Below are 17,634 nucleotides of genomic sequence, written 5' to 3'. Positions count from 1 at the left end.
GGAGAAAAACAGGAAAGAAGTGACACTATTCAAAAAGAAATATACTCATTATGTTACTATGTAACTGCAATCCCTCCATATATCACTTTAATTTTTTAATTAAAAAAATTTGCCAGTCCTGGGGCTTGAACTCAGGGCCTGGGCACTGTCCCTGAACTTCTTTTGCTCAAGGCTAGAACTCTACCATGTGATTCACAGTGCCACTTCTAGCTTTTTCTATGCATGTGGTACTGAGGAATGGAACCCAGGGCTTCATGCATGCTAGGCAAGCATTCTACTACTGAGCCACATTCCCAGCCCTAATTTTTTTTTAAAGCAGATGCATGGAAAATCAAATGAGAGTTCCATGTCATTAAATAGATATATCTATTTTTAAGTATGTACACATTTTTAAATGCAAGTTGTTACCAAAAGATTTCACAAAATATCTGGATTTTTTGCCTTACTTAGAACATCAGGAAAACTACATATATTGTGCTGAATTTCTAGAGGTAATAATTGGTTGGTGCCAATTAATGGTTCTCTATTTAAGATGTGTGCTCATTTCAGAAACTACTCACTTTTCTTTGTGGTAATTGGCATGTCTGTGTTAGCTTGTTTTTCTAAAACTTGATCAATGTCTTAGGTTTGTTGCAGGATCTTTCATATTTCTTCCTATTTGGCCCTCAACTCCTCTCACACTTATTTAGAATCAGCTAACTCAGGTTAAGGTTCCTGAGAATATTTGTCAATCCCATGTTTTTGTTCAATAATCTACAAATTTGGGGGTTCCAATGACTTTCTACCTTCAGTTTGTATAATTCTATAGAATAACTAGCAGTGCCTGAAATTACAGACTATACTATTCAGGAGGCAGAATTCTGATTATGAGGATCACAATTTAAGGCCAACCCTGGCAAAAAGTGAGATCCCACCTCAACAAATTAAACAGATGGTAGTAACTCTGGTGCAACCACATGAATGGTCATAAATAGAAGGATCAAGGTTCAGGTTTTCTTTGGGAAAACCAATCAGGAAAACAAAAACAAAAACAATTAATTCCTTAAAGCAAAGAGGAATGGTGGTATGGATCAAATGGAAGAATTCTTGTATAGCAAGCTCAATGTCCTGAGATCAAACCTCAGGACCACCAAACAAAAAATATGAGGAAACGTGATCATTTTTATGATAAAGAATTCAATCCTGAAACTAGCAAATTAAATTAATCATAGGACAAAGTTGAAGGACCGACTACAGTTATTCTGTGACCTCTCTAAGTATGCTACTCTGACAAAGCTTGATCTACTCTCACTGAAAAGCTGTATAAAACTTCACGCTCAGGCTTACGAAGGCTACATTTTATTATGGCATAATTGATTAAATTATTGGCCACTAGTAATTGATCTCAATCCCTAGTCCCTCCTCCATGTCTTACTTTGGTTGTTTGGGGGTAACACAGAAATTCCAACTTTGCAGTTATATTTGTTTTTCTTTTCTGGCAATGACCCTTCACCCTGAAGCTACCTCATAACCCCAAAATCTGCCTCATTAATATTAGCAGCCATTGCTATTACTCAGAATGTTACAACTATTTGGGGCTTTTTGACAAGGATTAGATCCAGAAATAAAGACCAAATTTATTTTTTTTTCTTTTTTTTAATTTAATTTAATTTTTTTTGGGAACATACTGTACAGAGGAGTTACAATTACATGGGCAGGATAATGCGTACATTTCTTACCAAGCATTGCAGCCTCCTCCTTTGTTTACACTTCACATCCCTTCCCAGCCTCCCCCCTCCCCCCCATCCCAATCCTATTCCTCTCCCCCCCCCCCCCCCCCCCCGCACCGACGTTGTAAAGCTCGTTTTGGACATGACAACTTGTACTTCTCATTGTTGCAACAGGTCCACCTGTATCCTTATAGAACTGGTTTTTCCCCATCTCCTCCACAAGTTATACTTACATCAAATATAGTGAAAGCAGGGGTTATACTGTGGGGGAGGGACATACAAAGCAACAAAGAGATAATCTTATAAATGCATTAGAAACACATGCATGAAAGAAAAAAAAACATTAAAATACACATCTAAGGGTTCATTTTCCTGACATCACATTATCTGACCTTTTCCGCTTGACTCATACATATACTAGATATTACAAATAAGGGAAACCATGGGACCTATGTTTCTTTGGGCCTGGCTTACTTCACTTAATATAATTTTTTCCAAGTTTTTCCATTTCCTAACAAATGGGGCAATGTCATTCTTTCTGATGGAGGCATAGAATTCCATTGTGTATATATACCACATTTTCTTGATCCATTCATCTACTGAGGGGCATCTGGGTTGGTTCCATATCTTAGCTATGGTAAATAATGCTGCAATAAACATAGTTGTGCTGGTAGCTTTAGTGTGAAGACCAAATTTATTTTATCACAGAAGTTTCTCTTAAAAGGAGGGCATGGGGAAGGGGAAATTCACATTTCATTTCATTTAACTGTGCTGTTATAAATTTGTTATGAAAAGGTTGACAACCTTTTCATGTTGCAGGAAATAAATTTTTTGAAATGTTAATTTACAAGATTCCAAAACATCCAATGTTATCACCCACAAACTGTCCTATTCTTTCTAAAATTAAACAAAGAAACAACAACATAGAAACAAAATCTGGCTTATTTCTCTAAATTCAGCCATCTCTACATATGACCAAATGGTGATGTCTAGCTCAAAATATTTCCTTCCAGTGATTGCTGATTTTGTCATATCTAAAAGTAAGATTGAGACAAAATACATTTTCAGCCTTTCTTGTGTGCTTCCAAATTTGTAAGTACAGGGACAGAGTAGCCAGTAGCTTTGGGGCCTTGCATTTCCTCTCTGCCATATTTTATCTTCTAGACTGTCCATAATGTAACAAGTTATGTTAGGATCTACTATACTACTGAAGTTTTACCTATAGAACAGAAATCCGACAGGGAATTGCAGAACAGAAATGTATCAAACCCAAACACCATCCCCACCAGTATCCATCAAACTAAGAGCCCCTCTTCTTCCCAGGGAGCAAATAGGTTTAGCGAACTGGGAAGGACAAATACTGAGGCTGTGGTGGCCTCTGACAAGACCACTATAATCCCAGCTTCTTTTCCTCCCACTAGTCATGTAGAGACTACCACTTCTAACATGATTAGTAAGTAGCTTGGTTTTTAGATCCTTTGGATTATCATCTTGATTTATCTCAATTTACTGTAACTTTAACATACGTACAGCAGTCCCATGCTCTGAATGATTCCATTTTTATTATTTATTATTTATTCACTTGCTTATCTCTCTCTCTCTCTCTCTCTCTCTCTCTCTCTCTCTCTCTCTCTCTCTCTCTCTCTCTCTCTCTCTCTCTCTCTCTCTCTCTCTCTCTCTCTCTCTCTCTTTTGTTGGTGGTGGGGCTTGAACTCTGGCCTTGGGCAATATCCTTACACTCTTAGGCTCAAGGCAAGCACTCTACCACTTGAGCCATAGCATCACTTCCAGTTTTCTAGTGGTTTATTAGAGATAAGAGTCTCACAGACTTTCCTGCCAGGGCTGGCCTTGAACCATGATCCTCAGATCCTTACTGAGTAGTTAGGATTACAGGCATGAGCCACCGGCTCCTGGCTCTATTTAGTCTCTTTTTTATTCCTACTCTCTATAATCTTATATTTCCTCATACCAAGAATATACTAACTGAGTTACAACTAGACTATATTAAGAAAACATGAAGGAAGTGGAGCTGTGGCTCAAGTGGTACAGCACTAGCCTTGAACACAAAAGCTCACAGACAGCATCCACCCTTGAGTTCAAGCCCCAGGACCAGAAAAGAAAAGAAAAGAATGAAACCTGAGGCCAATCGCTCTAATCTGTTATTCTAGCTACTCAGGAGGCTGAAATCTGAGAATCAGTGTTCAAATCCAGCCCAGACTAGAAAATCCTGGAGTGTCTTATCTTAAATTAACCACCACAAAAAAGCCAGAAGTGGAGCTGTGACTCAAGGAGGGGAGTGAATGCCTTGAACATAAAATCTAAGGGATAGAGCCCAGGACTTGAGTTCAAGCCCTCAGACCTGCACAGAAAAGAAAACAAGACAATAATCGCACACTAACTGTCACAGGTCACTGCAGTTTAATCAGCCATGTTTACTGAACTAACTTATTAAATGGTCGTATTTGGTGAACCACACACAGAGTAGCTTCTTTAATTAACTGAACATAAAACATAGGTATGGTTTTGCTTGCCATTCCATGGTATATTTAAGTATAAAATGTTAAGAAACTTGCTCAAGGTCACATGGTTAATAGCTAACTTAAAATCACAGCCAGGCATTCTTACATCCTATCAGTACTTTTAGCATTCTGTGCATACACTTCTTTAATGAGGGATAAGGGTGCAGGAGAGAATGGACACTCTGACAAATGGGATATGTAATATAAATGTAGATTTTAAATACAAAATCTAAAGTAGTTTGTATATTCACATACTCATGATAAGGATATGCAAACATTCATATGTCCGTATATTTGTATCACACATACATGCATATACATGCATACATTTGTATGTGCATGTCTGTCTGTCTGTATGTGTGACTCGAGACAAGGGCAACAGGATTAGAGACCTGGACATAATTGAGATGAAGCCATTTAAACAGAAGAACAATACCATGGAATTATAAAAGTATGAATATTTAAAATAACTAATGAAAATGTTTATTTTCTTTCAATAATCTAAATTCACATTAAAATGTGTAATGGCCTGAAAGTATCTGTATTTAAATTGTTTCTCCTCTTGTTAGCATTCAAATCTGTTTCCCATATGCATAATAAACTCATCTCATGGCCACATAGATACCAGAATCCAGGCCACTTTGCCAGAGTTCGGGAAGGAGATTCAGTGCTGACTGAACACCAGAAACCTCCTGTCTATCTCTGCTTATAAACTTTAGTTTCTAGATTATCTTCCTCCAATGTTTTCTGAATAGATCACTCCATTGATTTGTCTTCCAATATGTCCATACCTTAGGCTCCCTTGCTTCTCTTTCAAAATCCCAAGTTGCTTTCGGACCAGGGTGCTTGCTAGGTCATGCAGACATAAATAAAAAGGTCTCAAACAGCTGTGGACTTCATATGGATCTGCTCCCTCCCTATTGTAGCACATAGGGAAGCCGGAGGCCTGATTTTCTTTCACAGCTTTGTCCATCTACTCTGTAAGAGGGAAGGCCAAACAAAGATTTTGACATTCTAAGGGGATCTGTGTAGGGCACAGAGCAAGTCTTAACTAAGAAGAGGAAACACCAGAATGGCAGGATGGGCCATGTCCCATGGAAGTTACATTCAGAAGTATTACACCGAGGTCAAGATTCCCCTTGAGAGGGTTTACTGTTCTGTGGGTAAGAAAAAAAAATTCTGTTGGTGAAGTGGAATGTATTATCATTGGGGGAAATCAGCAATATATCTCCTCTTCAGTAGGGTTTCTTGCTTTAAGGTGATATAAGGCATACTCCTAAAGTAGGCCAAAAATGAGGAAGGTATCTACCAGTTACTAAATGTGTAGCTACTACTAGAAGCTTACAATTTCACATAATTTAATGCTTAAAACAACCATATTTCTTATAGGTAATAACATTCATATTTTCTAGATAATAATACACGAGCCTCCATTGGAATAATCTATTCAGCATAGTACAATGGCTCAAGTCTGAAATTTCAGCTACTCAGGAGAAGAGGACTGGGATTGCAGTTTGAAGCAATGTCAGCATAAAAGTGTGTGCGACTCCCATCACCAAAGGCTGAGCTTGGTCAATCCTGCTACAAAGAAGCACAATAATTGTGCCCAGTGAAACATACCTGTTATTCATCAGTGACCTAGGGAAGCACAAGTAGGAGGATCACCATTCAGGGAGCCCAGGCATAAAGTGAGATGCAAAAAGTGATTGAGACTTTGGGCTCAAGTGGGAGAGCACCTGTCTAACAAGAATAAGCCTCTGGGTTTAATGCTAATTCTTAATTTTTAAGAGAATAACATCTAAAAGCTATACAGTGCATAGACAACAGGCCTTAGAGGCATTACAACTGACAATAAAAGTCAAATTTATGACTTAAAACATCATGGAGAACATTTTTGTATCCATCCATCCATCCATCCATCCATCCATCCATCCATCCATCCATCCATCCATCTATTCATCTATCCATCCATTCACTGTTGTATTTTCTCAGATGGAAAACATCAGGAGCCTCTCCATTTCTGCTTATTTGACACTATTGGTTTAAAAAGAATTTCCAAGCCCATCTTAACCTCTGCCCTTTCTTTTAATAACTGACTGATACATCGCACAAAGTGAGCTGTGCAAGGCAGCCTAACACAAAGAAATCATTTTAAACAAAAGCATACACACTCAGTAAAGCTGATGGTCAGAAAACACTGAAGTATTTATTTTTCTCTGGTATACTTGGAAATCTTCTTAATCTTTTACTTCTGCTTTGAGCAAAAATATTCACATTTCCTTCCTCTTCATACACACTAAAATGCAATAGAATTAGGTTTAAAAGGAGTGTATTCTTTGAGGCAAAATAAATTATAAGCAAGTATTGCAGATAGCAGCTAAGTAAATTGAGTTCTGTGTACAGAATGTCCTTCTCATGATTTGTTGATAAAATTTTAATGTTCTACATGTTAGAACTATTAAACACATCCTCAAAGCATAGAACTTTTATTGGTATTACAGTTTCCTCTTTTATCACTTGTTTTGTTAAGACTTGAATGTTTTGCCAGAAATTGGACAAATCTTGCTGCTTAGAAATAGAATGCAAACTAGTACCCAAGATGAACTTCATCACATTATCTTTACCAGTCACTCTGAGCAGTGGTTCCAAGTACAAGAAATGGCAAAGCTCTTCTGAGTTCACTTTAAGGAAAACGAATGTATAGAACTTGAAATGTGGAGTTGTGGCTCTACTGGAATAGTGCTTTCCTTTAACATAAAATTATATTAGGGTTATTGGTAGGCAAAATAATATTGAAGTTACTGGTGGCCAAGAAGGGCTGTATAATCAAATGGAATGTGACTGAAAAAATATTCAGTATGGTTATTGCAAGACTAAAGTAAAACATCAAAAACCACTCACTCTATTAATATCCATCTCCCGGTATGTATTTGTATGTGTTAGTACCAGTCCTAGGGCTTGGACATAAGGCCTGGGTGCTGTCTCTGAATTATTTTTGCTTGAGGTTAGTGCTCTACCACATAAGCCACATCTTTACTTTTGCCTTTTTGGTGGTTAATTAGAGTCTCAAGAACATTCCTGGTTAGGCTGGTTTTAAGCACTGATCCTCAGATATAAGCCTTTTGAATAGCTAGTATCACAGAATCACAGGTATGAGTTGTACCAAGCTCCTGGTACATTTTTAAGATAATGAGTAAAAAAAATTGATGTTCTGCTTTCAGTCTTTAATATCTTGGATAATTTTTGCATCCCAGAGCCTTGGATGCTTCCATTTTACAAATCTGAAGTAAATCTTTTTCACTTTCATTGTCAATATTTTACCTACTCCAGTGAAGAATATCTCTCAATCAAGTACCATATTTTCTACACATACACATAGATATATTGAAAATAACAGAAATTATTTTTTGGAAACAGTAGCCTTACAGGTTTACTGTTTAAAACTGAATCTAAAGGCAACTTCAAAAACAAACCCAAAAAAACCAAAACCAAAACCAAACAAAACTTTGTTTTCTCAGATATGGTAAGCCTCTAATCTCCAAATTAGATTTTTGTCTTCTTGTAATCACCAAGATAGGAAGAAAAGGAAAGTAAGTAATTTTTATTAATTAAACAATTGTTTATGCTTACACCACCAGAATGAGTCCAAATCTTTTTTTTTTTTTTTGTCGATCGTAGGGTTTCAACTCTGGGCCTGGGCGCTGTCCCTCAGCAGTTCAGCTCAAGGCGAGCGCTCTACCACTTGAGCCACAGCACCACTTCCGATTTTCTGGTGTTTTATTGGAGATAAGAGTCTCACAGAGTTTCTTGCTCGAGCTGGCTTTGAATTGTGATTCTCTTGATTAGCTAGGATTACAGGCATGAGTGAGTCCAAATCTTCTTTTTTTTTTTTTTTGTCGGTCGTGGGGCTTGAACTCTGGGCCTTGGCGCTGTCTCTCAGCTCTTCAGCTCAAGGCGAGCGCTTTACTACTTGAGCTACAGCGCCACTGAGTGAGTCCAAATCTTGTGGTGTAATACAAATTGTGTTGTGTCTTCCATGTGGAATTCATTGAACTGTAGTTACTGGCTCTCTGTACTGGGAATATGTGATGGCTAATTGCTTGTGTGTCTATGGAGTGATCAAAAGGCTGCCCAGATATTCAGTAGACAACATTCTAGGCGTGTCTGTGAGGTTATTTTCACAAGAGGTTAAAATTTAATCAGTAAATTGATGAATATCATCATCAAGTAAGGTAAAACATTCAGGCCATTGATAACTAAAGTTAGATAAAGTGGGAATTCCCTCTCCTCTCCTTAGGCTGAAACACTTCTTACCTTGGGACATTGCAATTCATGACTCTCAAGCTTCTTGACTCAAACTGAATGATACCACTGTTTCACTAATCCATTACTATGTAGATATCCCATCATGTGTTGAGTTTCAAAACTACATAAGCCAATCCTTATAGAAAGATTTCTTGCATTTGGAAGATATTAATTCTGTTTCCCTAAAGAACCCTAAAACAGAATATACGATATAAGCTATTTCATACCTCAAAATGAGATTAGACTTTATAAGGAAGGGGATCATTTATAATTTTTAAGGAATAAGCATTGAGTCCCTAACTCACAAATAAGAATCTCAGTGGGCGCTGGTGGCTCACGTCTGTAATCCAAACTACTTAGGAGGCTGAGATCTGAGGATCCCAGTTCAAAGCCAGCCCTGGCAGGAAAGTCCGTGAGACTCTTAACTCCAATAAACCACTCAGAAAACCAGAAGTGGTGCTGAGGCTCAAGAGGTAGAGCACTAGTGTGAGCTGCAGAGCTAAAGGACAACACACAAGCCCAGAGTTCAAGCCCCACAACCAAAAAAAAAAAAATTTCATTGTGTGGGAACCAGTAAGATTCCTTAATAGGGATTAGGGTATGTATGGAAGAGGCATAATTATGAATAGAAAATAAATAGTATAAAGGAACTATACAACTTGGGGGGAGGAGGACAGGAGGGAAAACTGGGAGAAAATGATGAAGGGATTGGCACTGTTCAAAATAAAAAGAAACGTACTCATTACCTGACTTATTAACTGTAACCCTCCTGAAGATCACCTTTACAATAAAATTTAAAAATGTAAAAAGAAAAAAGAAACTGTATGTGTGAAAGAGAAGTATAAAGCAAGTATGCTTGTAGTTAGCATTGCAGTTCAAAGCCAGCCAAACCCAATCTGCTATTGTCCAATCTGAAAAATTCTTGCAAGAGACATTGTGAACTAATAGAGCTTGCATGGCTCCCTGGAGAATATAGCACAAATGCTCCAACATACTAGAAAAGTTAATTCTTCACATATGCATACATGCACAGACTTGCACTAGCAGAAACACCAAACAGAGGGTGCCACTAATCTTGAAACTCAAAAGTTTTCATGAAAGCCTAACAATGAGAAACCTTCAGCAGTAGCTCCTCCTTCCCCTATCTCTGCAGCCCATCCTCAATTCTATCTATAGTAGGAAAGAGAATTCAACTTGCTTCTATTGTTCCTCTGTTTAAGTCAGATAAGATTCTCACTCTGTACATATTTCCCCCTTATCTTGTGTCTTGGTTTGTTCTTTGAGTTTAATGACTTTGCTTTTTGCTTTGTTTTGCTTTTTATGTATCTTTGGGTCAGGAGATCTTTACAGATTTCAAGACTTAATACTTTTTTTTCCTCTTTGAATTTGTTCTTTGTTCTTTGTTAACTGTTTAACATAAAGAATGTGCCCAAGGCATATGGAAATTCTTCTTTTTATCCTTTGTTAGTTGAACTTTATTCTCAAGACCGGCAACAACTGAAAAATTTATTTTCCTAGATTATTTTGGCCATTTAATGATATTGTGTACATTCATTCTCCTTCCCATCCACAAAATAGTTTCTTTCAAAAAAGACCTCCATTGACAAGTGCTTTTGTGTGAGATAATTCTAAATTTAATGCAATGCTGTATATTGTGACTGTAAGAAGTTTATATTCACTTCCTGTTTATCACCATATACCTAACTGTTCTGCTAGTAAGACATGGACATCCTTCCTTATTAGTATTGCACAAGTGCTACTGTGAATCCACTCCCAAAAATGTCACTTGCAGTCAGTAAAACAATAATAGAGGGAGTAAAACAACCATATAACCAATAACTCCCGTCTTACTGGATAATTCAAAGATGATATACCATAACATAAGTTGTTGAGATTGTAGATCTTTAATGAGTTTGAAAAATCAACATAGAAATGTGATCTGATAAAATGAAAAAAATCCTGAACTTATACTATATTCCTAGAAATATGCTAACTGTGATAAAGGATAAACTATGGTCAAGTTTTAACATCTTTCCTTTCCAATGAATACAAGATCTAGTTGAAGAGCTGAGACATAAGCATGAAGCAAGGAGAGAACTAATGCACTAGGGATACAAATAGGATGGTGAAGGTACAGTGAATGTTATGGAAATCAGAAAGGAAAGTTATTTTCTTGTGTGTCAGTGACATTTAGACAGATATTATGGAAAGCCATGGGTGGAATTCATACATGGTTATATATAGAGAGAACTATGTATACATTTAGCCTTGACTTCCCTTTGTAGACACAATGGAGGAGTACATGAAGCAGTTACAACTCAGATATTCCACTGGACATAATTTCTTCTACAAGCTAAGATCAACAATTGTAGCATCCACAAACTTTATTATAATGCAACAAATAATTATAAAAATTTAGTGATAACTTTTAAGAGCTGATATTGGCTTTCTTGGAAGAAAAAACATGATATAAGAAAAATCCTTTGAGCTAAAGGTAATTAAGAGTGAGTCTTTGTGCTGGAATTTTGAGAAGCTTACTTCCAGTTATTCCTTTACTCTATTGATGATTATAGGTCCTCTCTAAAAACTCTTATGCCCAAGCCTGACAAGGACATTATCACAATAGTATTACATGATAAATTGAAGCTGAGAAGATGAAACTTGGCAGGGAAAAGTGTTCTAACTGGACTTTCACAGCCACCTCAAAATAATTGTAACTTTCAAAGACACCCTGTCAAAATTAAAATGAGTTGCGCCATTAGGTCATAGTTTTTTGATCTTTGGACATATCCAAAAAGGTGGCATACAACTTAATGAATTATTTTGTTAAGTTCTAAGTATTTAGTGTGAAGGCAAATAAAAATCTCTAGGAAACCCACATTTTTCTTTTGTGTGCTACATATGACATCCTACTAATTTACAACATTTCCTCATGTTTTGGTGGAAAGATTTAGAATTTTTGCACCGTGCAAACTGGGATTAGAAAAAACAGAAATAAACAAAAGACAAAGGAAAACTTGTTCAGTACCAGCCCTGTGAACCTGCAATGACCTTCGCCTCTATTTCACAGCACAGTCAACCCCAGCTGTCTCACTCCTGTGGACATCCTTCCCTCAAACTGTGGTTGGGAACTTGAATTGTGGATGTCTTAGCGATCTCCAGCTTCGTATAAAAAGTAACCACATCCAAACCACCTACCCCACCAATATTAGTAATGTCCTTTTGCTTCCTGATTAAAGTGCAAAGTGCTTTCAACATTTCACACAAACACATTTGTTTATTTCTTTCTTAATTTGTGAGGCCACTTGGCTGGCAGAGAACAAAGTGGAGGAATCCAAGACATATTGATTTCTTTCTTCATGACTATTTAATCGGTTAAAGTGTACGCCACTTGCAAGTGCCAAGATGCTGGTTACATTTTAATAAATGTCCTCTTTGGTCGATCAATACTTCTCAGCTCCCAAATAAATAAATAAATAAAAGTGCTGTTCGCTCATAAGTTAATGGGGAGAAAATCTTTTCACTACCGTCAGTCATCATGACAAACAAGAATATGAAAAGTGTTAATGAAATGACCAACTGTCTATAAAATAAAAGACTTGCAAGACAGTCTCCTTTCTTCCTTAATTTGATGAAACAAAATGGAAAATTACACTAGTGCCCATCCAGCGTGAAATGATGTTAACAAGCAGAAAACAAATGCTATAATGAAGGACTTCTAGGATGTACTATGTATAGTCTTACTTGTAAAGAGGGAATTACTGGGCAGAGCTCTAGCCCTGAGCAACATCCCACCCCCTACTGAGGAGAATCACAGCTATCATCAAGTCCCTGGGGAAGCAGTGCCATTCTGCACAATACGACAAATTGATGTTCACAGCATAATAATTATCCATGTGCTGCAAACAATAGGCCACACAATTACCATCCAGGGCAATGCCCTACACAGGCAAAGTGAAGTTCCAAAATGAAGCAATTGTATGGATAATTGAGGCAATGGCCCCAGAGAAAAGAGATGTGGACAACTTGTCATTTATTGAGTATTGTTTGGGAAGAAAGAGTTACAAATAACTGAATTTTGCAGAAAACCAAAACTTACCATTTAAGCACAGAATGTTTCATTTTCAAAATGCACTCATTGTGGATGAATACTTTGCTTAAAATAGAATATTAATTACTCTCCTTAAAAAGCAATGCATAAAAATGTGACATATCTTGATAGCTTTGCTTGCTTAACCAACCAAACAAACAAACCATTTGTTAAGGAAAGGTGTCCCATAAACTTGTTTTAAGAACTGGACCATATTCATGCAATGCATCTCTATATTATTTTCAGGAAAGAGGAAGTCAAAACACTAAGTAAACTTGAAGGCCATCGTTCTGAAAGAATTAACATGTTCCTATGTAAATACTTCAGATGCATATAAGCACAATCCAAATGACAAGCTTAAGTTAAGCAGGATACAAATATAGATTCTTTGAATCGTTTGGCGCTATTTTGGGTGATTTTTTTTTCTTTTTCACTAGTGGAGAGTGGAGCACAGTGGGAAGACTGTGGGATTGAAGAAACACACAGCCTAATGGAGTGGTTTCTGTCCCAGTCTTGAGGCGCAGACAGCCTGGGTACAAAATTCTCACTCAGCATGCAATAGCTGTGTGCTACTGTCAATCTTGCTTCATTCTTTTTAGAATTCTAGACTTCATCGCCAAATTGGGATAATTGTAATCTTTGCATATTTAGTTTCATTTTGTTTTGTGTTTTTAGCTAATTACTTATGAGAGAACCCAGGTTCCTTATTACTCCTGATTTTCCTTCCTCCAGTTCCAGAATGCGGGGATAACAGACCTGCATATCTATCTATCTATCTATCTATCTATCTATCTATCTATCTATCTATCTATCTATCTATCTATGCTTTTAAAATAAGGTAATTCACAAGACATATTTAGAAATGTCGCTGATATACCTAATACTGATTCTCTATTAATGTTTGCAAATTAAGTCAGAAAATGGGAAAGATAACTAATTTAATTAGAAATCCAGAGGTGTCACTTCCAATGATAAGCATATGACCACAAAAAGAGTAACAAAACTAGAGCAATAAGCATATAAGTTTAAAAGAGCATTGAGAAACAACTAAGTCTATTTTGAGATCATAATATCCTTGACTATACTGGGAAAAATCATTATTCTCTTATTAATATATACTGAGTCCCATCACAAATAAGATAAAATGCCAAACACCCTTAGATGATATAATTCAGTTTATTCTAATGACCCATATCTTTGAGACAGGATTTTTTCATTGTCATCATGTTGTTTAGAAAACTTACATCATATTATAAAGTTTGAATGCATTGCTGAAATATATTAGTGCTTTTCTTTTCATCAGAGTCACATTCATGAGTTTCTGTTCTCATTTATCTCTCCATTCTCTAACCCACTTTCTCTTTTTTCAGAGTTTTTTGAGCATTCCCTGTGTATGCAGCACTGAAATAAAAGAATTAAAATTTTGATCTCTGCTGTTAGAGATTTTATAGTCCATTGAAAGACAAAAGCATGGAAAAAATGCATACCCTGTGACAGATGATTTCTTCAATAGGAATATGAATAGAACACCATAGTTTCTTACTTTGTCTCCCTGCATGGAAACTATCTTCTCTTCTAGGCTCCTAAATCCTGACTTCCATTCCAAGCCTGAACTTAGATGCCTCCTTCTCATCCATAATTCTGTACCCATAATTATCTAGGCCTCACTTGAACCCCTCTGTGATTTGGGCTGCACACTTGAAGAGTCTAATAAGATACACAATATTTGGCTCTATGTTGCATCTCAGCAATAGTTTCTTGGATGGACCCAAAGATTCTATGCTTTTAACAATTACCCAGATGATTCTGCTGCTGCAGTTCCTGTGAGCAAATTCTAAGCATATTTCCTTTCCCCACCACATGGTGAAGTTAATATTCCCATTGCGTGCGCACGCACACACACACACACACACACACACACACACACACACACACACACACACACACACACACACACAGAGTAGTTAGCCACAACTGCCATAATCCAAAGCATCTTTCTTTTTATTCTCTGTAGCTTCCCACAACTGATTTTAAATATAGCAACCAATAGGGTATCGAGGAAATAGATTCACTTGACTGGTTGACTGTTGTATTGATTTGCTGAAATCTTGGCGGCTGTTTCTCTTCTACCACTTCTCTACCTAGAACAGCTATTAACTGTAGACTTGGATTACTTGTGGAAATAGAGGTGGGCATATTTGGATATTTGTCTTATCTTTCAAATAAAATCTCTCAAAATAATGAATAAACTTTTCCTCTTGCTTAGTTGCAGGATAATACATAGACAGTTACTATGGAAACGCTGACTCAAAATATTCTAAATTTTCTATAATGGAAAACTCTTCCTTTACCTAATAATTTACACCATCTCCCTCAGTTTTTGTGTTTTGCTGAGAATGCATAATGAGATCTGAATGCTGATAAATGTCATTCTGAGGACATAATTATTGTATTCATGCACTACTTTTTTCATAAGCCCATTTTTTGTCAGTCAGGTTTCCTAAGGGTGATTATCTAATAAAAATGTAAAATTTTACCCAATGCCATTTAAAGTTGTGTTTTAATTGCCCTCTCAATAGTATGGATTGTTTTTTTTCTCCAGTATACTTTGAAATACTTTCTTTTATTATCCCTTCTTTGTGGAAATCTGAATTAAAGTTGCCATTGCCAAGTTTAGGTTTGTGAAGTTGAAGAAGTGCTAAATTCTTTGAGGGAAAATCATTAAATATCAACTAGAGCTAACAATTTCAGATATTTGATCTGAGCATCTGTATGACACAATCAGTTTTCTACCACATTCAGCAAACTTCCCATTACTATTACTGTTACTGTTTACTCAGTTTTGAACTAGGCTCTCCCAGGGAGCCAATTATGTCCTGAGATCCAGTTCATGTATCACAAGGTGAAGAACAAGCTGGAAAATTGTCCTATTAATTTGATCTGTGTCTACAGGTAGACAACTAAACAAGTATAGACAATGCACCCAAATGAATTATTATCTGGATTGGTTGCCCATATAGATCAGATTAGATCCAGTCTCTCCCAAATCTCCATTTTACATTATGTACTGTATCATAGCGAAAGATGGTTCTACTGGTTCTTCCCTATGCGTGGCAGCTTATCTCTTTGTACATAAGTAAACTCAACTTTCAGTCATCACACAGGTACAGAAAAGCTCGTAGTCAGTGAGAATCAAAAAGCTCGTAGTCAGTGAGAATCAAAAATCGCTAACAGTAGGTTATTATGTCTTTCATTCTTTATAGTTCAACAGGAATACAACTTTTATTTCCATTGTCAGTTCTTTCTTTCTTTTTTTTCTTTCTTTCCTTCTTTCTTCCTTCTTCTTTTTTCTTTCTTTTGTTCGTTCTTTCTTTTGTTCATTCGTTCTTTCTTTCATTCTTTCTTGCAAAGTATGAAATCTAAGGTTAGCTTAAGTATCTATCTTCAGGCAGAGTCCAATTTGAATACTCATATTCAAACATTTTTACCTAGTAACAAAAAGTACAATATGCTTGACCATGCTTAGCTGTGAGAATATGATGACAAGAATATTAACCAATAATAAGCATTCATTGTTAAAAGTACCCTCATGATATCCCTTCTTAAGAATTTAACATATAGCTCAAAGAAAATCATTGCAATGTTCCTATGTATAATGACAGAGCCTCTGTAATGCATAAATTATTGAATATCTATTATTACTAAAAAATGACAGGTTAACATTGTATGGAATAGGAAAATAGCAAAACTGAAAATAAAGAATAAAACCATAAACTCACTCCTGTATAATTACCATTACTATTTTGGTGCATGGTTTAATGTTTGTGATTTGTATCCATATCTTTTCAATTCTCACTAAATGAACACATGTGGATGAATATTCTAAAACTTTTCTATTTCCTGGTAGATATAATATTTTTTTACTGATTTTTTGATATAACCATGAGAATAAGACTGCCTAACTTCCTATAGGCAAAGACCAAAGGGCAAAACAGTTGATTTACATTTTCTCTTACTATTATTATACAAATTTGCAGCATAACTAAGAAAAGAGTTCTTTTTTTGAATTTTTTTTTACTGTGAAAATACTCTTACAGTTACATGAGCAAGGAAATGAGTACATTTCTTATCAAGCATTGTTGCCTCCTCCTTTGTTTTTCCCCTACCATCCCTCCACAACCACATTCCTCTCCCTCCTCCTTCATTTTTCAACATAGTGTCTTGCACATCTCATTGTTACAATGGGTCAACCTGTGTTCCTATTTAAACATTTTGTTTTTTCTCTTTCAGTCCCCAAATTATACCAACATCAAGTACAATGAAAACAGGGGTTATAGCGTGGGGGAGAAACACACAAAGCAACAACAATAACAAAAAAGACATGATACATTATAAACACGTTAGAAACAATAGCAAAAATGAAAAAAATTGCATCTCTATCTTGGGGTTCATTTCACTTAACTCAATTTTATCTGGTCATATGTACAAAGCTTTGACCTTTTCTGCTTGTGCCAGACATATACTAGTTATTGTAAATAAGGGAAACCATGGGACTTATGTTTCTTTGGGACTTGCTTACTTCACTTCATATAATTTTTTCCAAGTCTTTCCATTTCCTAACAAATAGGGCAATGTCATTCTTTCTGATAGAAGCATAGAATTCCATTGTGTATATATACCACATTTTCTTGATCCATTCACTTACTGAGGGGTATCTAGGTTGGTTCCATATCTTAGCTATGGTAAATAATGCTGCAATAAACATAAATGTGCTGGTCGTTTTAGTATGGTCTTTTTTGTGATCATTCAAGTAAATGCTCAAAAGTGGGATTGCTGGGTCATAGGGGAGCTCTATGTGGAGTCTTTTGAGGAACCTCCATACTGCGTTCCAAAGTGGTAGAACAATTTTACACTCCCACTACCAATGCAGTAAGGTTCCCTTCTGTCCACATTCTCTCCAGCATCTGTTGTTATCAGAGTTCTTGATTATAGCCATTCTAAATGGGGTGAG

This window comes from Dipodomys merriami, unplaced genomic scaffold (genome assembly GCF_024711535.1).
Source record: "Dipodomys merriami isolate MVZ:Mamm:240054 unplaced genomic scaffold, mDipMer1.0.p SCAF_2, whole genome shotgun sequence".
Lineage (NCBI taxonomy): Eukaryota > Metazoa > Chordata > Mammalia > Rodentia > Heteromyidae > Dipodomys > Dipodomys merriami.
Note: the sequence above shows the minus strand (reverse complement) of the source record.